The following is a 25,670-nucleotide window of genomic DNA, read 5'->3' on the forward strand; positions in this document are numbered from 1 at the left end:
CCTGCGCACCCATCCCAAGCCTGGTAAGGGTACAGGTCGGGGTTAGTAAGGATAATTACTACAGTGGTGCTCTGCTCTGCCTACCCATGCCCCTCATGGCCAAACTGGGAGTGTTTGAGCAGTTGTGTTTTCTTTGTGTGACTAGGCCCGCTATCACATTACTGCACAAATGCTGAGGCAGCACTTATCCATAAAAACTTCTCCCCACCTACCCAACACCAGCACCAACCCCTCCCCTCCCCACCTACCCAGCCCAGCACCAACCCCTCCCCTCCCCTCCCCACCTACCCAGCCCAGCACCAACCCCTCCCCTGCTCTGCTCTACTTCCTAAGGACCCTGGCTTTTCACACAGGCACTGAACAAGGCCTGCCCCACACCCACCTCAGTATTCTCTTTCTGCCTCCCTCTCTCTCAGACCGTCCTCCATCTGCCCCCACTGTCTGAAATAGCAGTGTTATAAACCTCAGCTGCCAACATGGCTAAAATCATATCAGCCTGAGTTTGTGACGGCGACTCCAAACGTCCAGGACCTAGGATGTATATTGCACTAGGCAGGAAAGGTCAGGGAGGAACACATCTGAAGATGACCTCCACATGAACAAGGAAAGACTCTCACAACACAGTTTAAAGAGTCTCAGTGGAACTAGTATAGTGGGGGCTTGGCTAGGTAGCATACTCCAGACGGAAAGACTGTTGTAGATAAAAAGGGGTTGGTCTGTGTTGTTTTCCAATCCCTGTATAAAGAGGTTCATTGATGGTTTTGGATATGCTTCCCTAGAGGGCGGAAGAGTGGTTTTGAGCTAGTCTCACTCTCTCATCTCTCTCTCTCTCTCTCAGCATTACAGTATAATAATAATTGTGGTTGTGTTGGGATTTCAGTGGGGGGAGGGGGAGAGTTTAAGTGGTTATAAAGCACAATTCATGCCATGTACAAAGAGGACTGTACTGCTGTATACTGTACCGGCTGTTCCACCACATACTCACAGACAGATCTTATTGAAAATGTGGTCTGCATTGGTACGTAGATAGAGCACAATGCCGTGTGTGTGTGTGCGCGCCTGTTCGAGTGCGTGCTTGCGTGTGTACGTGCTTGCTTATGTGTGTAGGCTGTGTGAGGAGTCGGAATGTGTGAATCAGTGTGTGGGGGTATTAACGACATGCTGGTATTTAAACCTCTCCTATAACAATGGGGCTTAAGTCTATCATTGTACCCAGAGTCTGTGTCTGTTACACAGCCAATGGCACTAGTCTGCTCACTAAACCAGCAGGACGCTCCACTGACATGACAAGTATACATAAAATACTAAATCACCAAATACGATCAAGACATTTCCATTACCATTTCTATTTAATGGTCTCAGGAGTTTTTCCTGGTTAAATGAAGGTCGAATAAAAAATCGGCAGGTCAAAAGCGCCCAATTTATCATGACTAAGCCTTTTCATAGGAGCTAGATGTGTCAGGATGGGTTCTGAAAACAGCTCTGTCTAGGTACTTTAGGTAAAGGTCAGTGTCAGAGGGAGTTCAAACATTGTCCAAGCTTCCTGCTAGAGATAAAACTACAGCAAGCAGCTCCTCAAAGAGACCTGAAGCGCTCTAAATCAAATAAAATGTTATTGGTCACGTAAAAATATTTTGCAGATGTTATCACAGGTGCAGCAATGAGGAATGAGCGTTACACCGAGGCCTGTACTCTGGAGCGGGATCGATTTGGAGGTGGAGGGTCCGTCATGGTCTAGGGCGGTGTGTCACAGCATCATCGGACTGAGGTTGTTGTCATTACAGGCAATCTCAACTCTATGCGATACAGGGAAGACATCCTCCTCCCTCATGTGGTACCCTTCCTGCAGGCTCATCCTGACATGACCCTCCAGCATGACAATGCCACCAGCCATACTGCTCGTTCTGTGTGTGATTTCCTGCAAGACAGGAATATCAGTGTTCTGCCATGGCCATTGAAGATCCCGGATCTCAATCCCATTGAGCACGTCTGGGACCTGTTGGATCGGAGGGTGAGGGCTAGGGCCATTCCCCCCAGAAATATCTGGGAACTTGCAGGTGCCTTGGTGGAAGAGTGGGGTAACATCTCACAGCAAGAACTTGCAAATCTGGTGCAGTCCATGAGGAGGAGATGCACTGCAGTACTTAATGCAGCTGGTGGCCACACCAGATACTGACTGTTACTTTTGATTTTGAACCCCCCCCCCCTTTTGTTCAGGGACACATTATTCCATTTCTGTTAGTCACATGTCTGTGGAACTTGTTCAGTTTATGTCTCAGTTGTTGATTCTTGTTATGTTTTATACAAATATTTACACATGTTAAGTTTGCTAAAAAATAAATGCAGTTGTCAGTGAGAGGACATTTCTTTTTTTGCAGCAGTCCCTAAGGAGCAGGGAAGAGAGTACCGGGTGGTATCTGGCTAATACCCGTGGTTCAGGGCAGGGTACTGGGCGGAGGCCTGCTAGTGGTGACTAGTCTGATGGCCTGGAGAAAGAAGCTGATTGTCAGTCTCTCGGTCCCAGCTTTGATACACCTGTACTGTCTCCGCCTTCGAGATGGTAGCGGGGTGAACAGGCCGTGGCTCGGGTGGCTGAGGTCCTTGATGATCTTCTTGGCCTTCCTGTGAGACTGGGTGCTGTAGATATCCTAAAAGGGCAGGCAGTGTGCCCCCTATGATCTGAATTTCTTCAGCCTCCTGAGGTTGAAGAGGCACTGTTGCACCTTAACTCACCATGCTGTCTGTGTGGATTGACCATTTCAGGTTGTCAGTAACGTGCACACTGAGGAACTTGAAGCTTTTCACCCTCTCCATTGCGGTTGTGTTGATGTAGATGGGAACGTGCTCTCTCTCCTCTCTCCTGAAGTCCACGATCAACTTCTTCATTTTGTTGACTTTGAGGGAGAGGTTATTTTCCTGGCACCAGGCTGTCTCATCCTTGTTGGTAATCAGACCACTGTTGTGTTGTCTGCAAACTTGATTATTGGGTTATTATTATTTTTGACACATGATATAAAAGGCTGAGTAGTTTATCTGGTGTTTCCCTATATGTCACAAATATAGGCCTCCATTCTGGTGTTTCTCGGGGAGGACGATTTAGAAGCATGAATGATTGATTGTTGGTCATGATTGTTGACTGTATGGCTAGGCACTGTCACGCCCTGACCTTAGAGAGCCTTTTGATTTCTCTATTTGGTTAGGTCAGGGTGTGATTTGGGTGAGCATTCTAGTTTTTCTATTTCATTGTTGCCGGGTATGGTTCCCAATCAGAGGCAGCTGTCTACCGTTGTCTCTGATTGGGTATCATACTTAGGCAGCCTTTTTTCCACCTTTAGTTTGTAGCTTTACGTTCGTTTTTGTATTTTGTTGTTTTTTCGGTGTCATTTAAAATAGAAGTAAAATGTACGCCTACAACGCTGCATCTTGGTCCAATCCAACTCTAAACGATCGTGACAGGCACGTCTCCAACACCATCATCAAGTTTGCCGACGACACAACAGCGGTGGTAGGCCTGATCACCAACAACAACAAGACAGCCTATAGGGAGGTCAGAGACCTGGCTGTGTGGTGCCAGGACAACTACCTCTTCCTCAACGTGATCAAGACAAAGGAGATGATTGTGGACTACAGGAAAAGGAGGACCAAACAAGCCTCCATTCTCATTGACAGGGCTCAAGTTCCTTGGTGTCCACATCACCAACAAACTATCATGGTCCAAACACACTAAGACAGCCGTGAAGAGGGCACGACAAAACCTATTCCCCTTCAGGAGACTGAAAAGATTTGGCATGCGGTCTTCAGATCCTCAAAAGGATCTACAGCTGCACTGTCGAGAGCATTCTGACCTGTTGCATCACTGCCTGGTATGGCAACTGCTCGGCCTCCGACCGCAAGGCACAACAGAGGGTAGTGCATACGGCCCAGTACATCACTGGGGCCAAGCTACCTGCCTTCCAGGACCTCTATACCAGGCCGTGTCAGATTAAAGCCCTAAAATTGTCAAAGACTCCACCATCCTAGTCATAGACTGTTCTCTCTGTTACCGCACGACAAGCGGTACCGGAGCACCAAGTCTAGGTCCAAAAGGCTTCTTTACAGCTTCTACCCCCAAGCCATAAGACTCCTGAGCAGCTAATCAAAGGGCAGTCCCAGTCCCCTCTTTTACACTGCTGCTACTCTGTTTATTACCTATGCATAGGCACTTTAACTCTACCTACATGTACATATTACCATTTCACTGTAAGGTTGAATACCTGTTGTATTCGGCACATCTGTCAAATAACATTTGATTTGATTAGGGACATTTGTAGGAAGTGTTGTAAGTATTTACTGTGTTTTTCATGACTGATTTGCCCTTTAGGAGCTTGAAGATGGCTTTGTTGTGCTGTAGACTTCCTACGGCCAAACGTTGGGGAATGCTGGACACTGTGCCAGCCTTGGCACTGGAGAGAGAGAAGACCCACTGATACACAAAGGGGCTGGGGGTCATGCCAGCGGAAAATGCCCCTGGTAGGATGGTCATGGGGTGGGGAATAACGGCGGTCTACTGAAATCAGCTTCTGGCCGTCCTTGATGTCTACTTTATTTAACCCTAACAAGATGGACATGTTAAATGAGCCCTCTTATTTAGGATAGTTGCCACATGGACTAAGGGAGAGGTGTTTCTCCATTCAGTGGCTTGAATTGCATCATAGAGAATGCATCTCAGTAACTCCTAACAACCCAAATTGCATTAGTTATTATGTAGCGTTCATGGTGGAGGGAGGGATGATGGGGGCAGATGTGGGCAGAAACTGTTGATGTGTGATGGCACACATGTTTGAAACGTGTGTGAATGTAGCACACTTACAACTCCTGGCACACGGTTGGTTGACGGGTGCATTACCTCCCCACCCTAGCCAATAGCAATGTGTCATACAATCTGCACTATGTGCCACAATGTTCAACAACATTCAGTTCCATTTGCTCTGCAACGCATTCTATTTCCGTTTTTTTTGTTCACTGGTTCGGTCAGTTGAGGCTCTCAATGTGAAATCAAACAGCCAGAAAGGCAGAATATCACAAACAACATTCCGCTCCAGTCAGATGCAGAGGGTATGTGCCAAATGGAACCCTATTCCCAGTATGCACTGTTTAGGGAATAGCGTACACAAGATCAGCTGGTGGAGGGAGACATGCGCAGGATTCTTGGCAGCTTCTTCAGTGCAAACAGGATAGGACCGTTTATGGGGTTGCTATATCACCACCTAGCCTCAGGCAGGAGATGGCCTTTACAGTGAAGTTAATATGGCTACGTCAAACCAAAACATTGTCTTCTTGGAAAACCTAGCTACTGAAGTCCATGACATCTTCCCTCATGTACAGAAGCTCTCTGTCTCCAACAAACAATTGTATACGGCCTCAGTAAGCCGTGTAACAAGCCCATTTACAGTTCCTTCAGAAAGTATTCACATCCCTTGACTTTTCTACATTTTGTTGTGTTACAGCCTGAATTTAAAATTATTACATTGAGATTTTGTATCACTGGCCTACACACAGTAACCAATAATGTCAAAGTGGAATTATGTTTTGGTTTTATATGTTTTGTTTTTATACGTGTGTGTGTATATATATATATATATATATATATATATATATATATATATATATATATATATATATATATATAGTTGAAGTTGGAAGTTTACATACACTTAGGTTGGAGTCATTAAAACTTGTTTTTCAACCACTCCCACAAATTTCTTGTTAACAAACTGTAGTTTTGGCAAGTCGGTTAGGACATCTACTTGTGCATCACACAAATAATTTTCCCAACAATTGATTAAAGAAAGATTATTTCACATATAACTCACTGTAAATTCCAGAAATTGATGTCATGGCTTTAGAAGCTTCTAATATGCTAATTACATAATTTGAGTCAATTGGAGGTGTACCTGTGGATGTACTTCAAACTCAGTGCCTCTTTGCTTGACATCATGGGAAAATCAAAAGAAATCAGCCAAGACCTCAGAAAAAAAGTTGTAGACCTCCACAAGTCTGGAGTTATGTAAAAATTGAAAAAAAACACAGTGATTTATTAGACAAACTAATGATTTAAAATATATTTTAAAGACTGCATTGGGACTTTAAAGGTACTTTTTGTCAAGACATAGCACCAGTGGGAGGGCTGGCCTTTGCTTTTTTGTTCTCCTCATGCAAGGAGGCCAATGACATCACAAATTCCCATCAGACCAACTCCTTGAACGCCCTACTCCTTAACGTTTACAGTTGTGTCCAAAAAACACAATTTTGCTCAAAATATATATTTTTCCCTTTAGTGTGTGTACTTTAATATATTTATATGAAGTCATGCTTTAGAAGCTTCTGATATTCTAATCACATAATTTGAGTCAATTGGGGGTGTACCTGTGGATGTATTTCAAGGCCTACCTTCAAACTCAGTGCCTCTTTGCGTGACATCATGGGAAAATCAAAAGAAATCAGCCAAGACCTCAGAAAAAGATTTGTAAACCTCCACAAGTCTGGTTCATCCTTGAGAGCAATTTCCAAACACCTGAAGGTACCACGTTCATCTGTACAAACAGTAGTACACCATTTTAAACACCATGGGACCATGCAGCCGTCATACCGCTCAGGAAGGCGATGCGTTCTGTCTCCTGAAGATGAACATACTTTGGTGTGAAAAGTGCAAATCAATCCCAGAACAACAGCAAATGACCTTGTGAAGATGCTGGAGGAAACAGGTACAAAAGTATCTATATCCACAGTAAAACGAGTACTATATCGATATAACCTAAAAGGCCGCTCGGCAAGGAAGAAGCTACTGCTCCAAAACCGCCATAAAAAAGCCAGACTACGATTTGCAACTGAAAATGGGGACAAAGATTGTACTCTTTGGAGAAATGTCCTCTGGTCTGATGAAACAAAAATAGAATTGTTTTGCCATAATGACCATCGTTATGTTTGGAGGAGAAAGGGGAGGCTTGCAAGCCGAAGAACACCATACCAACCATGACGCACCGGGGTAGCAGCTAAATGTTCACCCAACTTATTGTGATAAGCTTGTGGAAGGCTACCTGAAACGTTTGACCCAAGTTAAACCATTTAAAGGCAATGCTACCAAATACTAATTGAGTGTATGTAAACTTCTGACCCACTGGGAAAGTGATGAAATAAATAAAAGCTTAAATAAATAATTCACTCTACTATTATTCTGACATTTCACATTCTTATAGTAAAGTGGTGATCCTAACTGACCTAAGACAGGTAATTTTTTACTAGGATTAAATGTCAGGAATTGTGAAAAACTGAGTTTAAATGTATTTGGCTAAGGTGAATGTAAACTTCCGACTTCAACCGTACAATTATCTTTAGGGTCCCTCAGTCAAGCAGTGAATTTCAAACACAGATTCGACCAAAGTTTGAAAAAGACGACATTGAATATCCCTTTGTGCATGGTGAAGCTAATAATTACACATTGGATGGTGTATCAATACACCCAGTCACTACAACGATACAAGTGTCCTTCCTAACTCATTTGCTGGAGAGGAAGGAAATCGCTCAGGAATTTCACCATGAGGCCAATGGTGACTTTAAACAGTTAGAGTTTAATTCATGGCTATGATAGGAGAAAACTGAGGATGGATCAACAACATTGTAGTTACTTCCCAATACTAACCTAATTGACAGCGTGAAAAGTAGTAAGTCTGTACCAATTTTTTTTCTTTCAAAACATACATCATGTTTGCAACAAAGCACTAAAGTAATGCTGCAAAAAATGCCTCAGAGAAATTACATTTTTCTCCTGAATTCAAAGTGTTATTTTTGGGGCAAATTCAGTACAACACATTACTGAGTACCACTCTCCATATTTTCAAGTATAGTGGTGGCTGCATCATGTTATGGGTATGCTTCATTAAGTCATTAAGGACTGGGGAGTTTTTCAGGTTAAAAAATAAATGGAACGGAGCTAAACACAGGCAAAATCCTAGAGAACAACCTGGTTCAGTCTGCTTTCCACCAGACACTGGTATATGAATTCACCTTTCAGCAGGACAAAGGTGCTTCTACAAAGTATTGACTCAATGGCTACTTATGTAAATGACATGTTTCTGTATTTCATTTTTAATAAATGTGGGAAAAAAATGTTTATTTATCTTAAGCGCCTCCAGAGTGGTGCAACGGTCTAAGGCACTGCATTGCAGTGTTAGATGCATCACTACAAACCCTGGTTCAATCCCGGGCTGTATCAAAACCATCTGTGATTGGGAGTCCCATAGGTTGGCGCACAATTGGCCCAGCATCGTCCGGTTTAGGGGAGGGTTTGGCCGGGTGGCTCATTGTGCTCTAGCAGCTCCTTGTGGGCCAGGCACCTTCAAGCTACAACGGTCGTCAGTTGAACAGTGTTTCCTCCAACACATTGGTTAAGCGGAAGCGCAGTTTGGCGTGTCATGTTTCAGAGGATCCATGACTTGACCTTGCCTCCCGAGCCCGTTGGGAAGTTGCAGTGATGAGACAAGATCAAAATTGGGGATAAAAAATAGGGTAAAAAAATGTACTATTATAAAATACATTTAATCCATTTTGAATTCAGGCTGTAAAACAATGAAATGTGGAATAAGTCAAGGGGTATGAAAACTTTCTGAAGGCACTGTGTTTGCTATGTATTAAAAAGTGAGGTCTTGAGCAGGGATCCAGGCAGTGAGGCAATGAGTACCATAGGGAGAAGGGGGAGATAGCAGGGAGGAGAGGGAGCTGAGGGATGGGAGGATGGTGGTACTGCTCATTATGGTGACTCAGTGGCCACGGGGGGACAGAGTGACTGAGAAGTAAGTGTAGGGTCCCCTGGGCCCCAGCTCTGCCTCCCTCAGCAACTTTCCGCAGCTCATAGACTGACTGAGCACGCACAGGAACAATGTAGCCAGCGGCCTGGGGACCCAGCCACCGTAGCCGCAGAGCCGACTTCACTTTTAACAGTTTACAACAGAATTAAACAGACCCCAAACTTTTCACTTTGCATAAGATAAAGAAATTAGCATAGTGTTACGCCATAGGAGACATAAGACACAAAGTGCGGTGAAAAGGAATATTGTGTGCCAGACAACCAATTTTAACAGCACTAAAGCGGATTTATAGAAGTAGGGACTTACTGAAATTAAGTGGAGGAGAGTTCATGTTTTTTACTTTTAAGGAAATTAGCTACGGCAGTATTTAAAGACAGCCAGCTGGTAATGTTGGTTTCAGGTTGATCTGTCCTGCTTCAATTAAGAAATTACTCCATTTGGGACTTCTAATAACTCACTGTCTTTCAAGGTGATTCAAGAAAGCATATTTATTTTCATACAGTAGGTCAGATCAAAATATCTAGGATATTTGTGAGTTAAAGTAATGAAGGGCAATTGTAAGAAATTTAATTTTCAGTCTAGGAAGCACATGGATTAAAAAAAACGTGTGTGTCAAATCATATCTTCCTGTAATGAATATGCCTACTCAAATTAAATCATGTACTGCTGGGCTGTAAATTCTTTTCCTGGCTCATCCAAAAACGAGAGGTGCAACTCATCATATTGGACATGTTTTAACTCTCATCTCAATGTAAATGATTTTCTGCAGTAGATGGCATAGCAGTGAAATATTGGAGCCATTTTTCTAAATGAAATCTTGTCATTTCTCTGCTTCTCTCCTGAAATGTTCACTCGTGAAATTGCTATATAATGAAATGTGACAGGTCAGCATTTGAGGAAAATGGTGGCTGTCAAAAAGCTAAAGTTGCAAAAAGGCCTATGAAGCAGTTATGACGGATCCCTTATTCAGTGTTCAGAATCAAAACATCAATACTGTATGTTACTTTCTTACCTCATACCTCAGTAATTCATATTTGTCTTGAGTAAATAATCAGCCTTATTAACTATTTAATACTAATCATGATTTAGTAGCCTAAGCATCAGTAATAATACCATACAATTACAGCAGCTTGTGTTCTACAGCTTGGTTGTAGACTATAATTACCTGGTAGAGTATAGAAACAAAGACATAATAGTGCAAATGTATATTATGTAAGCTCTGTCATGTTTTAGCTGTGGCCTCAGGTGTGCATTTCAATCGTTGCTATGAACCGGTACAGTAGCTAAAAGGCCTAACATGCTTAGAAATAGTGTATTACAGTATGTTAAATCCAGCAGAATAAGTACTTTATGTCTTTAAACACCATAAACCTCACCCTTTATAAAACATACCTCAAACTATAGCCTCTATAAACTAGCTCATTGTAATGGGAATTTAAAGTGGAGCAAAAACCAGGTAGAACGGTGCTGTCTCAAATGGCACCCTATTCCCTATTTAGTGCACTACTTTTGACTAGGGCTCTCGTCAAAAGTAGCGCACTACATAGGGAATAGGGTGCCATTTGAGATGCAGACTGAGTGATTGGAGACACTACAGCGGAGGCTCCTGGGAGTTGAACTCTGACCTTTGTCATAATGAGGCTGTACCCCACTTCTCACTCAGCCCTGGACTTCTTTCTACAGCTGTCTGTGTCACCATGTGCTCAATACTGTTCTAATACTGTTTCTACTGCCGCTCATGACTCATTTAAACTGGGTAAGACAGACTTGCTACACTCTGGGACCGAAATAAGAAGAATTGAACAAAACAATGATTTAGCATTTCAAGTGTGTTGCTATCTCGCTTATAATACGCCTGGGGATATTTTCTCCCCTTGAAGCTGGAGCGCCACAGGGTTTAACTCCCATCAATGCAACAGTCTAAATCTCTCTCTTGTTGCCAGGAAGATTGACCTGATTTGTGAATCCCCCTTTTTGGTAATCCCTACTATGTTTACGATGTGAATCCAAATCTCTACACCACCTTCACAGAGTTGGCCTCACGCGAATCATCCGTCAATCTCTTTACAAGGGATTTATTTAGCCACAGTTATAGAGGTTTGTGTCTGTATGTGATTTGATTGACCTGCCTGGCACTATGTGTTTTTACAGTGTTGTTCACACACTGGATCTCATAGATTTAGCTCCTATCAGCTGGCATGATATATGTTTCCCTTTGAGACCAATTCATCACCACGTGACTGATGAAAGCCCTTTCTGTCTCTCTCTCTGTTTCTTTTTTCAGCTGATAACATAACCCTGCTAGCTTATAGTCACATCCATTACATTTCATTTAAAGCATGAACATGCCAAGGCAGTAAGGTCGATGGTGGCTTATCAAACCAGTTATTACAAAAAAGACCCTTTAAATCTATATGATCTATTTAATCTCCTGATTAAATCAAATAAAAAATCATACAAATCTGCATATTTTATCACTTTTAATTAACTTTGGGCTAAAAAACACTGTCTGACTGTAGCCTATTGAATTGTTTGGAATTGAATTGTCATTGTCTTTCCTAACTGCTCTATCATCGCTCTAACTACATATTGGGTGTTTTACAAGCTGATTGTTGGATTTTGACTAGCGTTCTTGCCATCTCTGTCAGCAGCTCTAATTTATGCTTTAAGAGTTGTTTCAAACTGCAAAGGCCTAAAATCTGACAGTAAAAAACGATGCCAACTAAACTAAAACTAAATTAGCTCCCCCTCCGTCCTTCCCACTTCTCACAGGTGTTTGAGTTAAGCAAAAAACACTCCATGGATTGGAGGTGTGAATTGGTATGCTAAAGTGGAATGTCCCTTTTTTTTTTTTTTGCTACTTAGTGTTTATGTAACCACCTGCTTACCGTTCCTATTGGTAGACACCATACATTAACATTATACTGAACTATAACTGAAGTATCAAAATGTACTTTGCCCAACTGGGATTTTAGTTAAATGGGCCCTCTACATTATTTAAATACATTTTATCTATGCCAGAATCGCTTGACGCTACGAAACCCCACTGTCTAGAGATTTCTGTCAAACATATGAACTGGCTGAGATGTTTGTCATTTCACTTTGATATTTCTGTAACTGGTATAGGCCAATTTCTGAACATGAGCAAACTATTTACCATGAGTCTGTCAGAAAAACAGGACATAATGCAGTACAATACCTAGCCCACTGTGATAACATAAACTACTGTACCTACAGTGTTAATGCAAACATTTTCTTCGCAGTCTATAGTAACCATTTCAAAAATCGAATCAAAAATCAAATAAAACTATTTGTCACATGAACCGAATACAACCATGAAGTGCTTACTTACAAGCCCGTAAGACAACAGCAGTAAAGAAAAATAAGAGTGAAGAAAAATATTTATTAAATAAACTAAAGTAAAAAATAAAAGAGCAACAATAAAATAACCATACTCAGGGGGTACTGATAATGAGTCAATGTGTGGGGGCACCGGTTAGTCGAGGTGATTGAGGTAATATGTATATATACAGTGCCTTGCGAAAGTATTCGGCCCCCTTGAACTTTGCGACCTTTTGCCACATTTCAGGCTTCAAACATAAAGATATAAAACTGTATTTTTTTGTGAAGAATCAACAACAAGTGGGACACAATCATGAAGTGGAACGACATTTATTGGATATTTCAAACTTTTTTAACAAATCAAAAGCTGAAAAACTGGGCGTGCAAAATTATTCAGCCCCCTTAAGTTAATACTTTGTAGCGCCACCTTTTGCTGCGATTACAGCTGTAAGTCGCTTGGGGTATGTCTCTATCAGTTTTGCACATGGAGAGACTGACATTTTTTCCCATTCCTCCTTGCAAAACAGCTCGAGCTCAGTGAGGTTGGATGGAGAGCATTTGTGAACAGCAGTTTTCAGTTCTTTCCACAGATTCTCGATTGGATTCAGGTCTGGACTTTGACTTGGCCATTCTATTGAACCATTCCATTGTAGATTTTGCTTTATGTTTTGGATCATTGTCTTGTTGGAAGACAAATCTCCGTCCCAGTCTCAGGTCTTTTGCAGACTCCATCAGGTTTTCTTCCAGAATGGTCCTGTATTTGGCTCCATCCATCTTCCCATCAATTTTAACCATCTTCCCTGTCCCTGCTGAAGAAAAACAGGCCCAAACCATGATGCTGCCACCACCATGTTTGACAGTGGGGATGGTGTGTTCAGCTGTGTTGCTTTTACGCCAAACAAAACTTCTTGCATTGTTGCCAAAAAGTTCAATTTTGGTTTCATCTGACCAGAGCACCTTCTTCCACATGTTTGGTGTGTCTCCCAGGTGGCTTGTGGCAAACTTTAAACAACACTTTTTATGGATATCTTTAAGAAATGGCTTTCTTCTTGCCACCCTTCCATAAAGGCCAGATTTGTGCAATATACGACTGATTGTTGTCCCATGGACAGAGTCTCCCACCTCAGCTGTAGATCTCTGCAGTTCATCCAGAGTGATAATGGGCCTCTTGGCTGCATCTCTGATCAGTCTTCTCCTTGTGTGAGCTGAAAGTTTAGAGGGACGGCCAGGTCTTGGTAGATTTGCAGTGGTCTGATACTCCTTCCATTTCAATATTATCGCTTGCACAGTGCTCCTTGGGATGTTTAAAGCTTGGGAAATATTTTTGTATCCAAATCCGGCTTTAAACTTCTTCACAACAGTATCTCGGACCTGCCTGGTGTGTTCCTTGTTCTTCATGATGCTCTCTGCGCTTTTAATGGACCTCTGAGACTATCACAGTGCAGGTGCATTTATACGGAGACTTTATTACACACAGGTGGATTGTATTTATCATCATTAGTCATTTAGGTCAACATTGGATCATTCAGAGATCCTCACTGAACTTCTGGAGAGAGTTTGCTGCACTGAAAGTAAAGGGGCTGAATAATTTTGCACGCCCAATTTTTCAGTTTTTGATTTGTTAAAAAAGTTTGAAATATCCAATAAATGTCGTTCCACTTCATGATTGTGTCCCACTTGTTGTTGATTCTTCACAAAAAAATACAGTTTTATATCTTTATGTTTGAAGCCTGAAATGTGGCAAAAGGTCGCAAAGTTCAAGGGGGCCGAATACTTTCGCAAGGCACTGTAGGTAGGGGTAAAGTGACTATGCATAGATAACAGATAATAAACAGCGAGTAGCAGCAGCGTAAAAAAAAAGAGGGTGGGGGAGTTGATGCAAATAGTCCGGGTAGCCATCTGATTAGCTATTCAGCAGTTTTATGGCTTGGGCGTAGAAGCAATGCTGTGCGGTAGCAGAGAGAACAGTCTATGACTAGGGAGTCTTTGGCAATTTTTAGGGCCATCCTGTGACACTGCCTGGTATAGAGGTCCTGAAGGGCAGGAAGCTTGGCCCCAGTGATGTACTGGGCCGTGCGCACTACCCTCTGTAGCGCCTTGCGGTCGGAGGCCGAGCAGTTACCATACCAGGCAGTGATGCGACGGGTCAGGATGCTCTCGATGGTGCAGCTGTAGAACCTTTTCGAGGATCTGAGAACCCATGACAAATAGGGAATAGGCGTTGTCGTGCCCTCTTCACGACTGTCTTGGTGTGTTTGGACCATGATAGTTTGTTGGTGATGTGGACACCAAGGAACTTGAAGCTCTCAACCTGTTCCACTACAGCCCCGTCAATGAGAACGGGGAAGTGCTCGGCCATTCTTTTAGTCCACGATCATCTCCTTTGTCTTGATCACGTTGAGGGAGAGGTTGTTGGCCTGGCACCACACTTCCAGGTTTCTGACCTCCTCCCTATAGGCTGTCTCATCGATGTTGGTGATCAGGCCTACCACCGCTGTGTCACCGGCAAACTTAATGATGGTGTTGGAGTCATGCTTGGCCACCCAATCATGGGTGTACAAAAGGGAACTAAGCTTGCACCCTTGAGGGGCCCCCGTGCTAAGGATCAAGGTGACAGATGTGTTGTTGCCTACCAAAACCACCTGGGTTTGGCCCATTAGGAAGTCCAGGATCCAGTTACAGAGGGAGGTGTTTAGTTCCAGGGTCCTTAGCTTAGTGATCGGCTTTGAGGGCACTATGGTGTTGAACGCTGAACTGTAGTCAATGAACAGCATTCTCACAAAGGTGTTCTTTTTGTCCAGGTGGAAAAGGGCAGTGTTGAGAGCAGTAGAGATTGCGTAATCTGTGGATCTGTTGGGGCAGTATGCAAATTGGAGTGGGTCTATGGTTTCTGGGATGATGGTGTTGATGTGAGCCATGACCAGCCTTTCAAAGCACTTCTTGGCTACAGACATGAGTGCTACGAGTCGGTAGTCATTTGGGCAGGTTACCTTGGTGTTCTTGGGCACAGGGACTATGGTGGTCTGCTTGAAACATGTAGGTATTACAGACTCGGACAGGGACAGGTTGAAAATGTCAGTGAAGACACTTGCCAGTTGGTCAGCGCATGCTCGGAGTACAGGTCCTGGTAATCCGTCTGGCCCTGTGGCCTTGTGAATGTTGACCTGTTTAAAGGTCTCGCTCACATCGGCTACGGCGCGTGTGATCACACAGTCGTTCAGGCAGAAGATGTGGTATATTTAATGTAAAGATATAAGACAATGTTTATACGACCCCCTTTCAAAGCCTCTTATTCACCACTTTCTTGCAGGTACAGTATACCCCTTTTATACATCAGTGAGTAATGGCAAATTGGGAGGGATGTGGGGTGTTGTTAAATCATGTGGCCAATTTGCATTTCAAATTAGGGAGGTGTTAAACAATGGAAGTGTTAATGATTTTATTGACAAAGACGCAGAGAACCATTCACAAATGCAGGAATCATGATTGGTCTACAGATGAGTTTTAATTTACCAAGTAGAATTATAGATATATATATTTTATCCCAATACCATGTTCAGATATACAAAAATCATGTATAAAAAAGCAGGCATGGTAAAGTAGTGGGATCTGTGTCTGTATATGAAAGGTATATAAGAAAAACAACCAATCATATTGACATCATTATTATGCTTGGCTCACTGTGACAACATAGTTGACAGTGCATATAATGTCAAATGCATTCACATAGGCCCACATTAATCACAAAGTCCCATACGAAGAGACAAAGAAGATGTTTTTGTGTGAATCTATTTGTATGAAATGTCATGGGAATGTGGGATTATCAAATCGAGCTTCTTTCCTGTACCTAATAATCGCCCAACCGAATCTGCCAATCGTAATCCCATGTTTTGTATGTTTACTCTTTGAGATCTGTTTTCTTCCCCTCCTTCATGCAATATCGTCTCCTTGCTCGTCGTCATCAGACAGACAGATATACCTCTATTGTGTTAACAACAAAGTCCACTTCCTACAACAAATTCCAATAATGGTATAATATTCATAGACTATGCATATATTATTCTAATGTCATAGCGTGAAGTTACCATTACTCATCAAAAGGGCTATTCTTCTGTAACGTGACTTTTGGGACTCGGGTAGTCGAGGGGGTGTGTTTGGATGGAGACCAGTTTATGCCTTTATATCATCCCTGGTCGGTCCCTACAGTGATACGTACTGCAGAAGTATGGCACACTGCAGTGTAACGGCACACTACTCCACCGGTATTCCACTGGAATATATGCTTGCCAGCGCCACGACCAACCCATATCCCTGTCTCTCTGCTGACTATTTTACATTTGTAGAAACTTCTACATATCGAGAGTTGTGCAGTTCTGCGCCGGAGAGACGTCAAGTGAGCACCACCAAGGCCAGGTTTTATATGCTTTGGAAGTGAATCTTATTTGCGAATTATTTCCTCCTTGGTTTCGTATTACAGAGGGAGTGAGTGGAGCAGCGCGAGTATCGCTATGTAAACCAACTGCATCATGACATGTTTTACCGATGTTTCGCAAAGAAATCTAAAGGAAAAACGCGAACTAATAGCCTTCAGCTGACATTTGTTAGTATGTGGAATTATTTGTAACTAACTGAATCGTCCGAAAACAAAGCCGAGATAGCGGAAAGGATACGGTATCTGTCGTTAGTTTACGCGGAGGGAACTGACCGGGAGAGTAGGCTATTGCATTATTATCACCACAGCTGCTGAACAGAGGAGCATAAGTGAACGAATACTACGGTAAGTTTGTTGCAGTCATTGCAACATTATTACAATCATATGAGCGTAATCCTGTAGGTTGGATATATTGTGAGACTGCCTAATGTTGGCTCTTTAACGTAACCGAATAGGGGGAAGAAAATTAGAAAAACATCTGATCCTGTTTTTGGCTTAGTCGGCAGGGCTCCAACTGTTGCCCCAAGCTTTAAAGGTAGTCTTTTACCGGGTTATACGCACACTGGACAATATTTTTAAACCAATTGAATTGCGTATTGATGAAACTTTATCTCTGTTTAGTCCACAGTAAACATAGCGCACTGCGGTTGGGAAGCAGTTGGAAGCGAATCAAATGTTTTTTGTTTCTGAAACCCCATTTAAATCCTGATTTAGACCATTATATTCGACGCAGTTAGAGATCATCTGGAGAGACGTTTTCCCCATTTTCTCTACATATTCACCATATTCACTCGACTTGTATATTTGACGTGTGTCGCGTTTGTAGTGAGGTATATCATTGGTCCTCTTGGAACAAAACAGAGTCTGTATGCTATTCAAATTCGGGCATAGAGGACCTGAACTGTTATAGCCATTTGAATAAATTGGATCGCAAAACAGCCACTGCAATTAGCTTGGATTCGAAAAAACCATCACGTGTCTTAACATGCCTATGTTGTTGTCACCTTATCGCTCATTTGGAGAGGACTTTATTTTAACGGTTATTACAGGGATCATCGACTAGATTCAGCCACGGGACGATGTTTTCTTGGACGGATGGTCAGGGGGCCAGAACATAATTACAAATCATTTGTAGACTGCAAAATCAGCGCAAGAAGACCATAATATATAATATTTGACTAAAACATAATCATTTCAAACCTTGCTTACATTTGTGTTATCGCATATATCTCTCTATTATGAGTGGGAATACTTTGGAACAGATTGCAAAAATGTAATCACTTGGAGCTGGTGTTTTTACAGTCTTTTGTGTTCAACTATAAAATCAAATCACCAGTGGGCCAAATTCCTCCAGTTGTCCGCCAGTTGGGGAACCCTGCATTATTACAATTATCCAGTTCACAGTGACACATTAATTCGGCCTCTTGTTTTGTCTTGCTTTCTTTTTAACGACAATGAAGTAAGTGTTAGCTTCAGCTGGCTGATTACAGTAATTAGGCTACAGCATGGCCAGACCAGTGTGAGCAGAACGGTTGAACTGACTAGCTGGACAACAAGGTTTGTGCATGGGGATATGTGGTGACTGTATTCCTAACGACTGTTGCAGGTTCAGTTTAGTTCATTACATTTAAGAATATGACTGGGGAAGGGAAAGCTGAAGTTCCTGAAAATTAAGACAACCAGAGTTAAATGGGGGAAACCTAGTAAGGTATGGGGAATGGTAAGGATATTATCATGTAATTATACCAATCTCTGTCTTTGTGCGTACATGCGCCACCCCCACGCCAAAATATAATGCAACATGGAAATTACAATGCCATCTTGTTAGTGATGTTGATATTTCCAGGGTGTGTATGATCATCAAATCAAAAATTATTGGTCACATACACATGGTTAGCAGATGTTATTGGTCACATACACATGGTTAGCAGATGTTATTGGTCACATACACATGGTTAGCATATGTTATTGCAAGTGTAGTGAAATACTTGTGTGTATGCCTATTTACCACACTTCTCCAGAGCCTGTGTGTGTGTCCATTTGGCAGGCAGGAGAAATGGTGGAACAGGCACACTCAGCTCCCTCCCTCCCTCACCCTAGATGTTAAAGTGTCTATTGAGAGTCCGATTTGGCTCCTGCCAGGTTGATCTCTTCATTGTTACCACACAATGGCCCCCACATCCTGCTGCCTGCCCCTCCTCCTAGGCCCAGAACCCCCACTCCTCAGCCCCCTCTCAGCCTCGCAGGCAGTCTCATGGTTGGCCTATAAAGAGCTTTTAATACTGTGATACCGTCATTCTTTAGGTTAAGCAGCGAGAGATGGATTTGTAATGGCTTGGCCCTCTTTATCTCCATTTTTCACAGCTAGCATGTGTTTGGTTAAGCTGAAGCTGGAGTTAGCTGAGACGTGGGTGCAGAGTGGTGGTTGCATCATGCCTGGGAGGCTGGGACATACTGTAGTCTACATGGAGCACCAACAGATGTCCTGTGTCTGGCTGCTACAGCGTATTCAGTCATCCCTGTGCCACTTGTGACATTTAAATGCAACCGATACTGTAGTGAAGGACCACGCGTGGCAAACAGCCATGCAAACACGTGAATGCATGCGAATTACATGGTTAAATACATCTCTTTACTCTCCCCTGATGATGCTAGAGGTGACATAACACCTCCATATATATGCATGACTGGTTTCAGCATGTTTTGTTCGCAGTTCGCTGGCACTGATCTGTTTGATTGAGATTTACTGCACAGCTCAGTGAGCAACAGTTTGATTTTACCTCTGTGCTACCACAGCAATCTGGGGACGAGATTAAAAAAAGAGCCCCTCTCTTCACAAACTGTTTCATTGCTTTCCTTTGGAAGGATTGGACCCTTCTCCATCTTTTACTTTTCATTCCGCTCCTATCCCTCTCTCTCTGTCAGGTCTCCTTTTCCCCTAATTTTGGCCCGGTCTTTCTCCTCCACCATCCTTCCTTCCACTCTGTCCATCCTCTGACCCATCCTCTCTCCATTCTCCCATCCTCTCTCCATCCTCCCATCCTCTCTCCATTCTCCCACCCTCTCTCCATCCTGCAATCCTCTCTCCATCCTGCAATCCTCTCTCCATCCTGCCATCCTCTCTCCATCCTGCCATCCTCTCTCCATCCTCCCATCCTCTCTCCATTCTCCCATCCTCTCTCCATCCTGCCATCCTCTCCATCCTCCCATCCTCTCTCCATTCTGCCATCCTCTCTCCATCCTGCCATCCTCTCTCCATCCTGCCATCCTCTCTCCATTCTCCCATCCTCTCTCCATCCTCCCATCCTCTCTCTATCCTCCCATCCTCTGATCCTGTCTCCCATCCTCTCTCCATCCTCCCATCCTCTCTCCACCCTCCCATCCTCTCTCCATCCTCCCATCCTCTCTCTATCCTCCCATCCTCTCTCCATCCTCCCATCCTCTCTCTATCCTCCCATCCTCTGATCCTGTCTCCCATCCTCCCATCCTCTCTCCATCCTCACATCCTCTCTCCATCCTCCCATCCTCTGACCCATCCTCTCACCATCCTCCCATCTCTCCATCCTCCCATCTCTCCATCCTCCCATCATCTCTCTATCCTCCCATCGTCTCTCTATCCTCCCATCGTCTCTCCATCCTCCCAACGTCTCTCCATTCTCCCATCCTCTCTCCGTCCTCCCATCGTCTCTCCATCGTCTCTCCATCCTCCCATCCTCTCTCCATCCTCCCATCCTCTGACCCATCCTCTCGTCATCCTCCCATCTCTCCATCCTCCCATCATCTCTCTATCCTCCCATCGTCTCTCTATCCTCCCATCGTCTCTCTATCCTCCCATCGTCTCTCTATCCTCCCATCGTCTCTCCATCCTCCCAACCTCTCTCCATCCTCCCATCCTCTCTCCATCCTCCCATCATCTCTCCATCCTCCCATCCTCTCTCCATCCTCCCATCCTCTATCCATCCTCTGATCCTCTCTCCATCCTCTCTCCATCCTCCCATCCTCTGACCCATCCTCTCGCCATCCTCCCATCTCTCCATCCTCCCATCATCTCTCTATCCTCCCATCATCTCTCTATCCTCCCATCGTCTCTCTATCCTCCCATCGTCTCTCCATCCTCCCAACCTCTCTCCATCCTCCCAACCTCTCTCCATCCTCCCATCCTCTCTCCATCCTCCCAACCTCTCTCCATCCTCCCATCCTCTCTCCATCCTCCCATCGTCTCTCCATCATCCCATCCTTTCTCCATCCTCCCATCGTCTCTCCATCCTCCCATCCTCTATCCATCCTCCCTATGCCTTCTTCATCCCGGTGTGTAATGAGTGGGATGGTCTTGTATCAGCTCTGTAGCAGGTCAGAGAGGACGAGAGTGCAGTCAGTGGCTGGAGCTGTTATGGTGCGAGGCAGGCCAGCTGAGAGGTCTGTGGAACAGGAGCAGAAGGGTCATCTGGATGTGTGTGTTAGGCCTTAAGAGAAGCGGAAGGGGTTTGTGCTGGGGCTGGACACAGCATTATGTGTAGAGAAGCAGGGGGGGGGGGGTCGTATTTTAAGAGCACCATAGAGAGGGCTTGGGGTTGGGGGCTGATATAGGCCTGTGTTTTGATGGTGCTCCCAGAGGCCTGTGTGCTGGGGGAGGCTGCTCTGTGTGCACAGCTGTGGGCCAGAGAAAGAAACACTCATCGACAGACTGTGAAGTGTGGCTGGGTTCTCTCTGCAGCACACACAAACACACACACACGCACACTGTCTTGTATAACTAACCTTGTGGGGGACACACATTTCAGTCCCATTCAAAATCTTATACCTAACCATAGTTCCTAAACCTAAAACTAACCCTGAACCTAATCCTAACACTAATTTAAACCTTAACCCCTAAACCCCCTAGATAGCATTTGATCTTGTGGGGACTAATAAAATGTCCCCAGTTGGTCAAAATGTTCATTGTTTACTATCCTTCAGATATCCCCACAAGTATAGTTACACACACACACACTACAGGCCATTACACAGTAGGCCTCAGGGCTGGTTAGGAGAGGAGCGGTCCTGTGAATAAATCACGCTGGTGTTTTCTGGCGCCGGTTCTGATTCTACCCTCCTAGCTCTACAAAAGATGAGAAGCTTTGGTCTGTCTTCTTGGTCAAAATACCCAGAGGATGTACACTGTAGTTGGAGTTATTGAGCTTTAGAGAAACCCTCCCACTCTCTACGCAGTTCATAACAAGTCCAGAATTCTGACTGAGGCATTACATTATTTATGGGAGAGAGAGCAGAGGTGGAGAGAGCAATGACCTGCTTCTTTGTTACTAGCTCACCAATACTGACCATCTGCTGTTTCACTGTCCTCCCTCAAGGCTCCCAAACTGTGTGGGTTGGGGGGGGCGGGGGTTGGGTCAAGTGCAGGTGTTTGTGTTATTTTATGAGCATTTGTGTGTGAGCTTTGCCTGGCATAATGCTATTGGTTTATCGTAGTTTGTGTGTTAAACCTCATAACAGCTTCTTAAAACAACCTTAAATGGGGTCACCTTTTATTTCTTCCATTTGTCTCATCTCAGCATTTGCTTGGTGGGCTCCCCTGAAGCAGCTGGAAGCTAGGTTATATTAGAGACAGTTGGGCAATGATTTCCTTTGTGCCAAAGGCTTGCCAACAAGCTCCTGCTGTATTAGGCCTACGTACTGTGTATGTGCGTCCCAAATGGCACCCTATTCCCTATAATGTGCCCTACTCTTATGTAGGGAATAGGGTGCCATTTGGAACGCATCCGTAGTAATTATTCACTGGAATGTTGCTCAGAGAGGAGATTCTTCTGTGGTAGATTGTGGAAGTTGGAACTCCTGCTGTTACTGTTCACCTTGAACAGATGTTTTCAGCAGCCTGTCTTTCTAAAGTGCATTGTGTTTACTGAGCACCAATGTAATGGTTATATTTTGTACCCTAGTTTATGAGATTTGCCTGTGTGTGTGTGTGTGTGTGTGGTTGTTGTGCATGTGGTTGTTGTGTGTGTGTGTGCGTACATGCCTGCATGTCTGCGAGTAAACATGGTGGTGCTAAGGTAGGAGGAGTGTGTGTGTTTTGTGTCTAGCCTGACTGTGGGCCCTGCATTGTGTATGCAGACTGTGGTCCATGCCGATGAACAGCAGGAGACGAGCCCATTTTCCCAGTTGAGCATCGCAGTTTGTTTTTATTAGAGCCTTTTTGGGCATTGTTCTGTTCCGATATAGTTGCCTTGCCTTCTCGTGTGACTGCGCTACCAAGCCGTTAACAGCAGGAAGTGCCAGGAGCACGCCTGTTACACACACACACACAAACTGTTGCTGGAGAAAATAACAATAAAAAGTAGCCCTGCAGCTGGTATGGAGCAGGAGCTTAGCCAGGAAGGAGTGAGGCTGAACTGAGTTGAGTTGTAGGCCTTTTCTCCAGGGGAGAGCCAGAGAAAAGAGGAGGAGGAGAGTGGGCAGAGGCACAGAGCCACAGCTTATCACTGGGTCCCACCCTTTAGAGACCCAGCCAAACCCCAGCCAAGTTCCCGCCAAACCCCAGCTGAGCTCCACCATGGCTGGACTGAGACAGCTTTTCTCTCAGGGTGTGGTGAGTTGGTGAGTGGTGTTAGCCTAACCTAGCGCCTCCTGTTGGCAGCCCAATGTCAGTCCAGTCCAATGTCAATGCTCCCTTTCCCAGCTGCGTAAACTGCAGGCAGGGCCAATGCCAGACCTAGGTCCAATAAAGGGGCTGTTGTTAGGGGTGTTGGGCACAGGCCCGTCGCTGTGGCGATGGGGGCCCCACAGGGGTGTATGTATGTGTTTGTGTGTATATGTGTTTACCCCCTTGTCCTCCCAGCCTGTAGCAGCCTGACCTCAGACCAGGGGCTGGCTGCACTCTGCAGACCCCATGCTGATCTTTTCCAGCCGCTGCACCCTATCTGGCTCACTGAGATGGAGAGGGGGTGAAAGACAAAAGGAAAGAGGGTGAGGGAATTGAGGGAGTGAGAGAGATGGTGAGGAGGGAGAGCAATATTAATAGGGAGAAAGAGAGGGAGAGACAGGAAGGGGGAGAGGGGGAGGATGAACTCAAAGACCCCAATATATATAGTAGGAAGAGAGACTGAGTGAGAAATGAAGAGGAGGAGTTGAGGGAGATGGAAGAGAGAAATAGGTGACACAGACCTGGGGAGAGTGAGAGGAGGGCAGACAGAAAGTAATGGAGTGAGGGAGGGCAGACAAAGAAATGGAGTGAGGGAGGGCAGACAAAAAGAAATGGAGTGAGGGAGGGCAGACAGAAAGAAATGGAGTGAGGGAGGGTAGACAGAAAGACATGGAGTGAGGGAGTGTAGACAGAAATACATGGAGTGAGGGAGGGCAGACAGAAGGACATGGAGTGAGGGAGGGCAGACAGAAAGAAATGGAGTGAGGGAGGGCAGACAGAAAGAAATGGAGTGAGGGAGGGCAGACAGAAAGAAATGGAGTGAGGGAGGGCAGACAGAAAGACATGGAGTGAGGGAGGGCAGACAGAAAGACATGGAGTGAAGGAGGGCAGACAGAAAGACATGGAGTGAGGGAGGGCAGACAGAAAGACATGGAGTGAGGGAGGGCAGACAGAAAGACATGGAGTGAGGGAGGGCAGACAGAAAGACATGGAGTGAGGGAGGGCAGACAGAAAGACATGGAGTGAGGGAGGGCAGAGAATAGCCTTGCACATAGGTTCTGAGAGAGTTAGATAAGGCTGCACCAGCAGTCAACAATTCCACCATCAATCTCCTACCTAGCTCTCTCCCTCTGCTTTCCTCTCTTTTCTCTCTCCATTTCTCTTTCTCCCACAATCCCTGTATTTGTAATAGACCCTATCCTGTACTGGCTTCTTTCCCTCCCTCCCTCCCTCCCTCAGCACATAGACACACTGACTCGTGGCATATGGAACAGTATATCTGGGAGATTATTTTTTGTGCCTATTAAGCAGTCTCTTTTTTTCCTGAAAAAGGAGAGAGAAAGGCAAACTGTGTTATTATTATGATATTTTACCAGCACTGAGCCCAGGTCAGGCCCATAGTGGCAGGAGACCTAGACCGTTGGTAGCCGGGAGGAGTGAGTTAGTTATTTTGTGCTCGCCCCCTCCTGCTAAGCTCTTAAACCTGCTGCTTCTACACATCAAAAAAATCAATAAAGCGTCTCTTTAAAAGCGGCCTGAGAAATAATGGATGAGAGTGACCAAAATGCAGATGGATTCCTCCCATCGGTTACCTTTCCACCTCCGTTCTACCTCTTTTTACCCCCTCATCCTCTCTTCCTCCTCTACCTCTCCCTCCCTCTTCTGCTACCCCTCTGTCTCTGTCTCTCTCTGTCTCTCTCGCTCTCTCAATTAAATTTCAATTCAAGGGCTTTATTGGCATGGGAAACATGTGTTAACATTGCCAAAGCAAGTGAGGCAGACAACATACAAAGTGAATATATAAAGTGAAAAACAACAACAATTAACAGTAAACATTACACATACAGAGGTTTCAAAACAGTAAATACATTACAAATGTCATATTATGTATATATATACAGTGTTTTAACAATGTACAAATGGTTAAAGGACACAAGATAAAATAAATACGCATAAATATGGGTTGTATTTACAATGGTGTGTGTTCTTCACTGGTTGCCCTTTTCTCGTGGCAACAGGTCACAAATCTTGCTGCTGTGATGGCACACTGTGGAATTTCACCCAGTAGATATGGGAGTTTTTCAAATTTGGATTTGTTTTCGAATTCTTTGTGGATCTGTGTAATCTGAGGGAAATATGTATCTCTAATATGGTCATACATTGGGCAGGAGGTTAGGAAGTGCAGCTCAGTTTCCACCTCATTTTGTGGGCAGTGAGCACATAGCCTGTCTTCTCTTGAGAGCCATGTCTGCCTACGGCGGCCTTTCTCAATAGCAAGGCTATGCTCACTGAGTCTGTACATAGTCAAAGCTTTCCTTAATTTTGGGTCAGTCACAGTGGTCAGGTATTCTGCCGCTGTGTACTCTCTGTTTAGGGCCAAATAGCATTCTAGTTTGCTCTGTTTTTTTGTTAATTC

General features: G+C 44.3%; 1 protein-coding gene across 2 annotated transcripts in view; it reads left to right on the top strand.

Annotated features, from left to right (window-relative positions):
• The first annotated feature begins 16,395 nt into the window (after positions 1–16,395).
• The window catches only part of LOC139389841 (semaphorin-4C-like), a 130,082-nt gene continuing 120,807 nt past the window's right edge, over positions 16,396–25,670 (top strand). The window contains exon 1 of one of the 2 annotated variants that reach the window (XM_071136814.1): positions 16,396–16,962. The gene's annotated coding sequence lies outside the window, so the exon portion shown is untranslated. The remainder of the gene's footprint in view (positions 16,963–25,670) is intronic. The other variant, XM_071136815.1, reaches the window with a different exon arrangement.

The sequence above is a fragment of the Oncorhynchus clarkii genome, chromosome 30, assembly GCF_045791955.1.
Source record: "Oncorhynchus clarkii lewisi isolate Uvic-CL-2024 chromosome 30, UVic_Ocla_1.0, whole genome shotgun sequence".
In the NCBI taxonomy this organism is placed as follows: domain Eukaryota; kingdom Metazoa; phylum Chordata; class Actinopteri; order Salmoniformes; family Salmonidae; genus Oncorhynchus; species Oncorhynchus clarkii.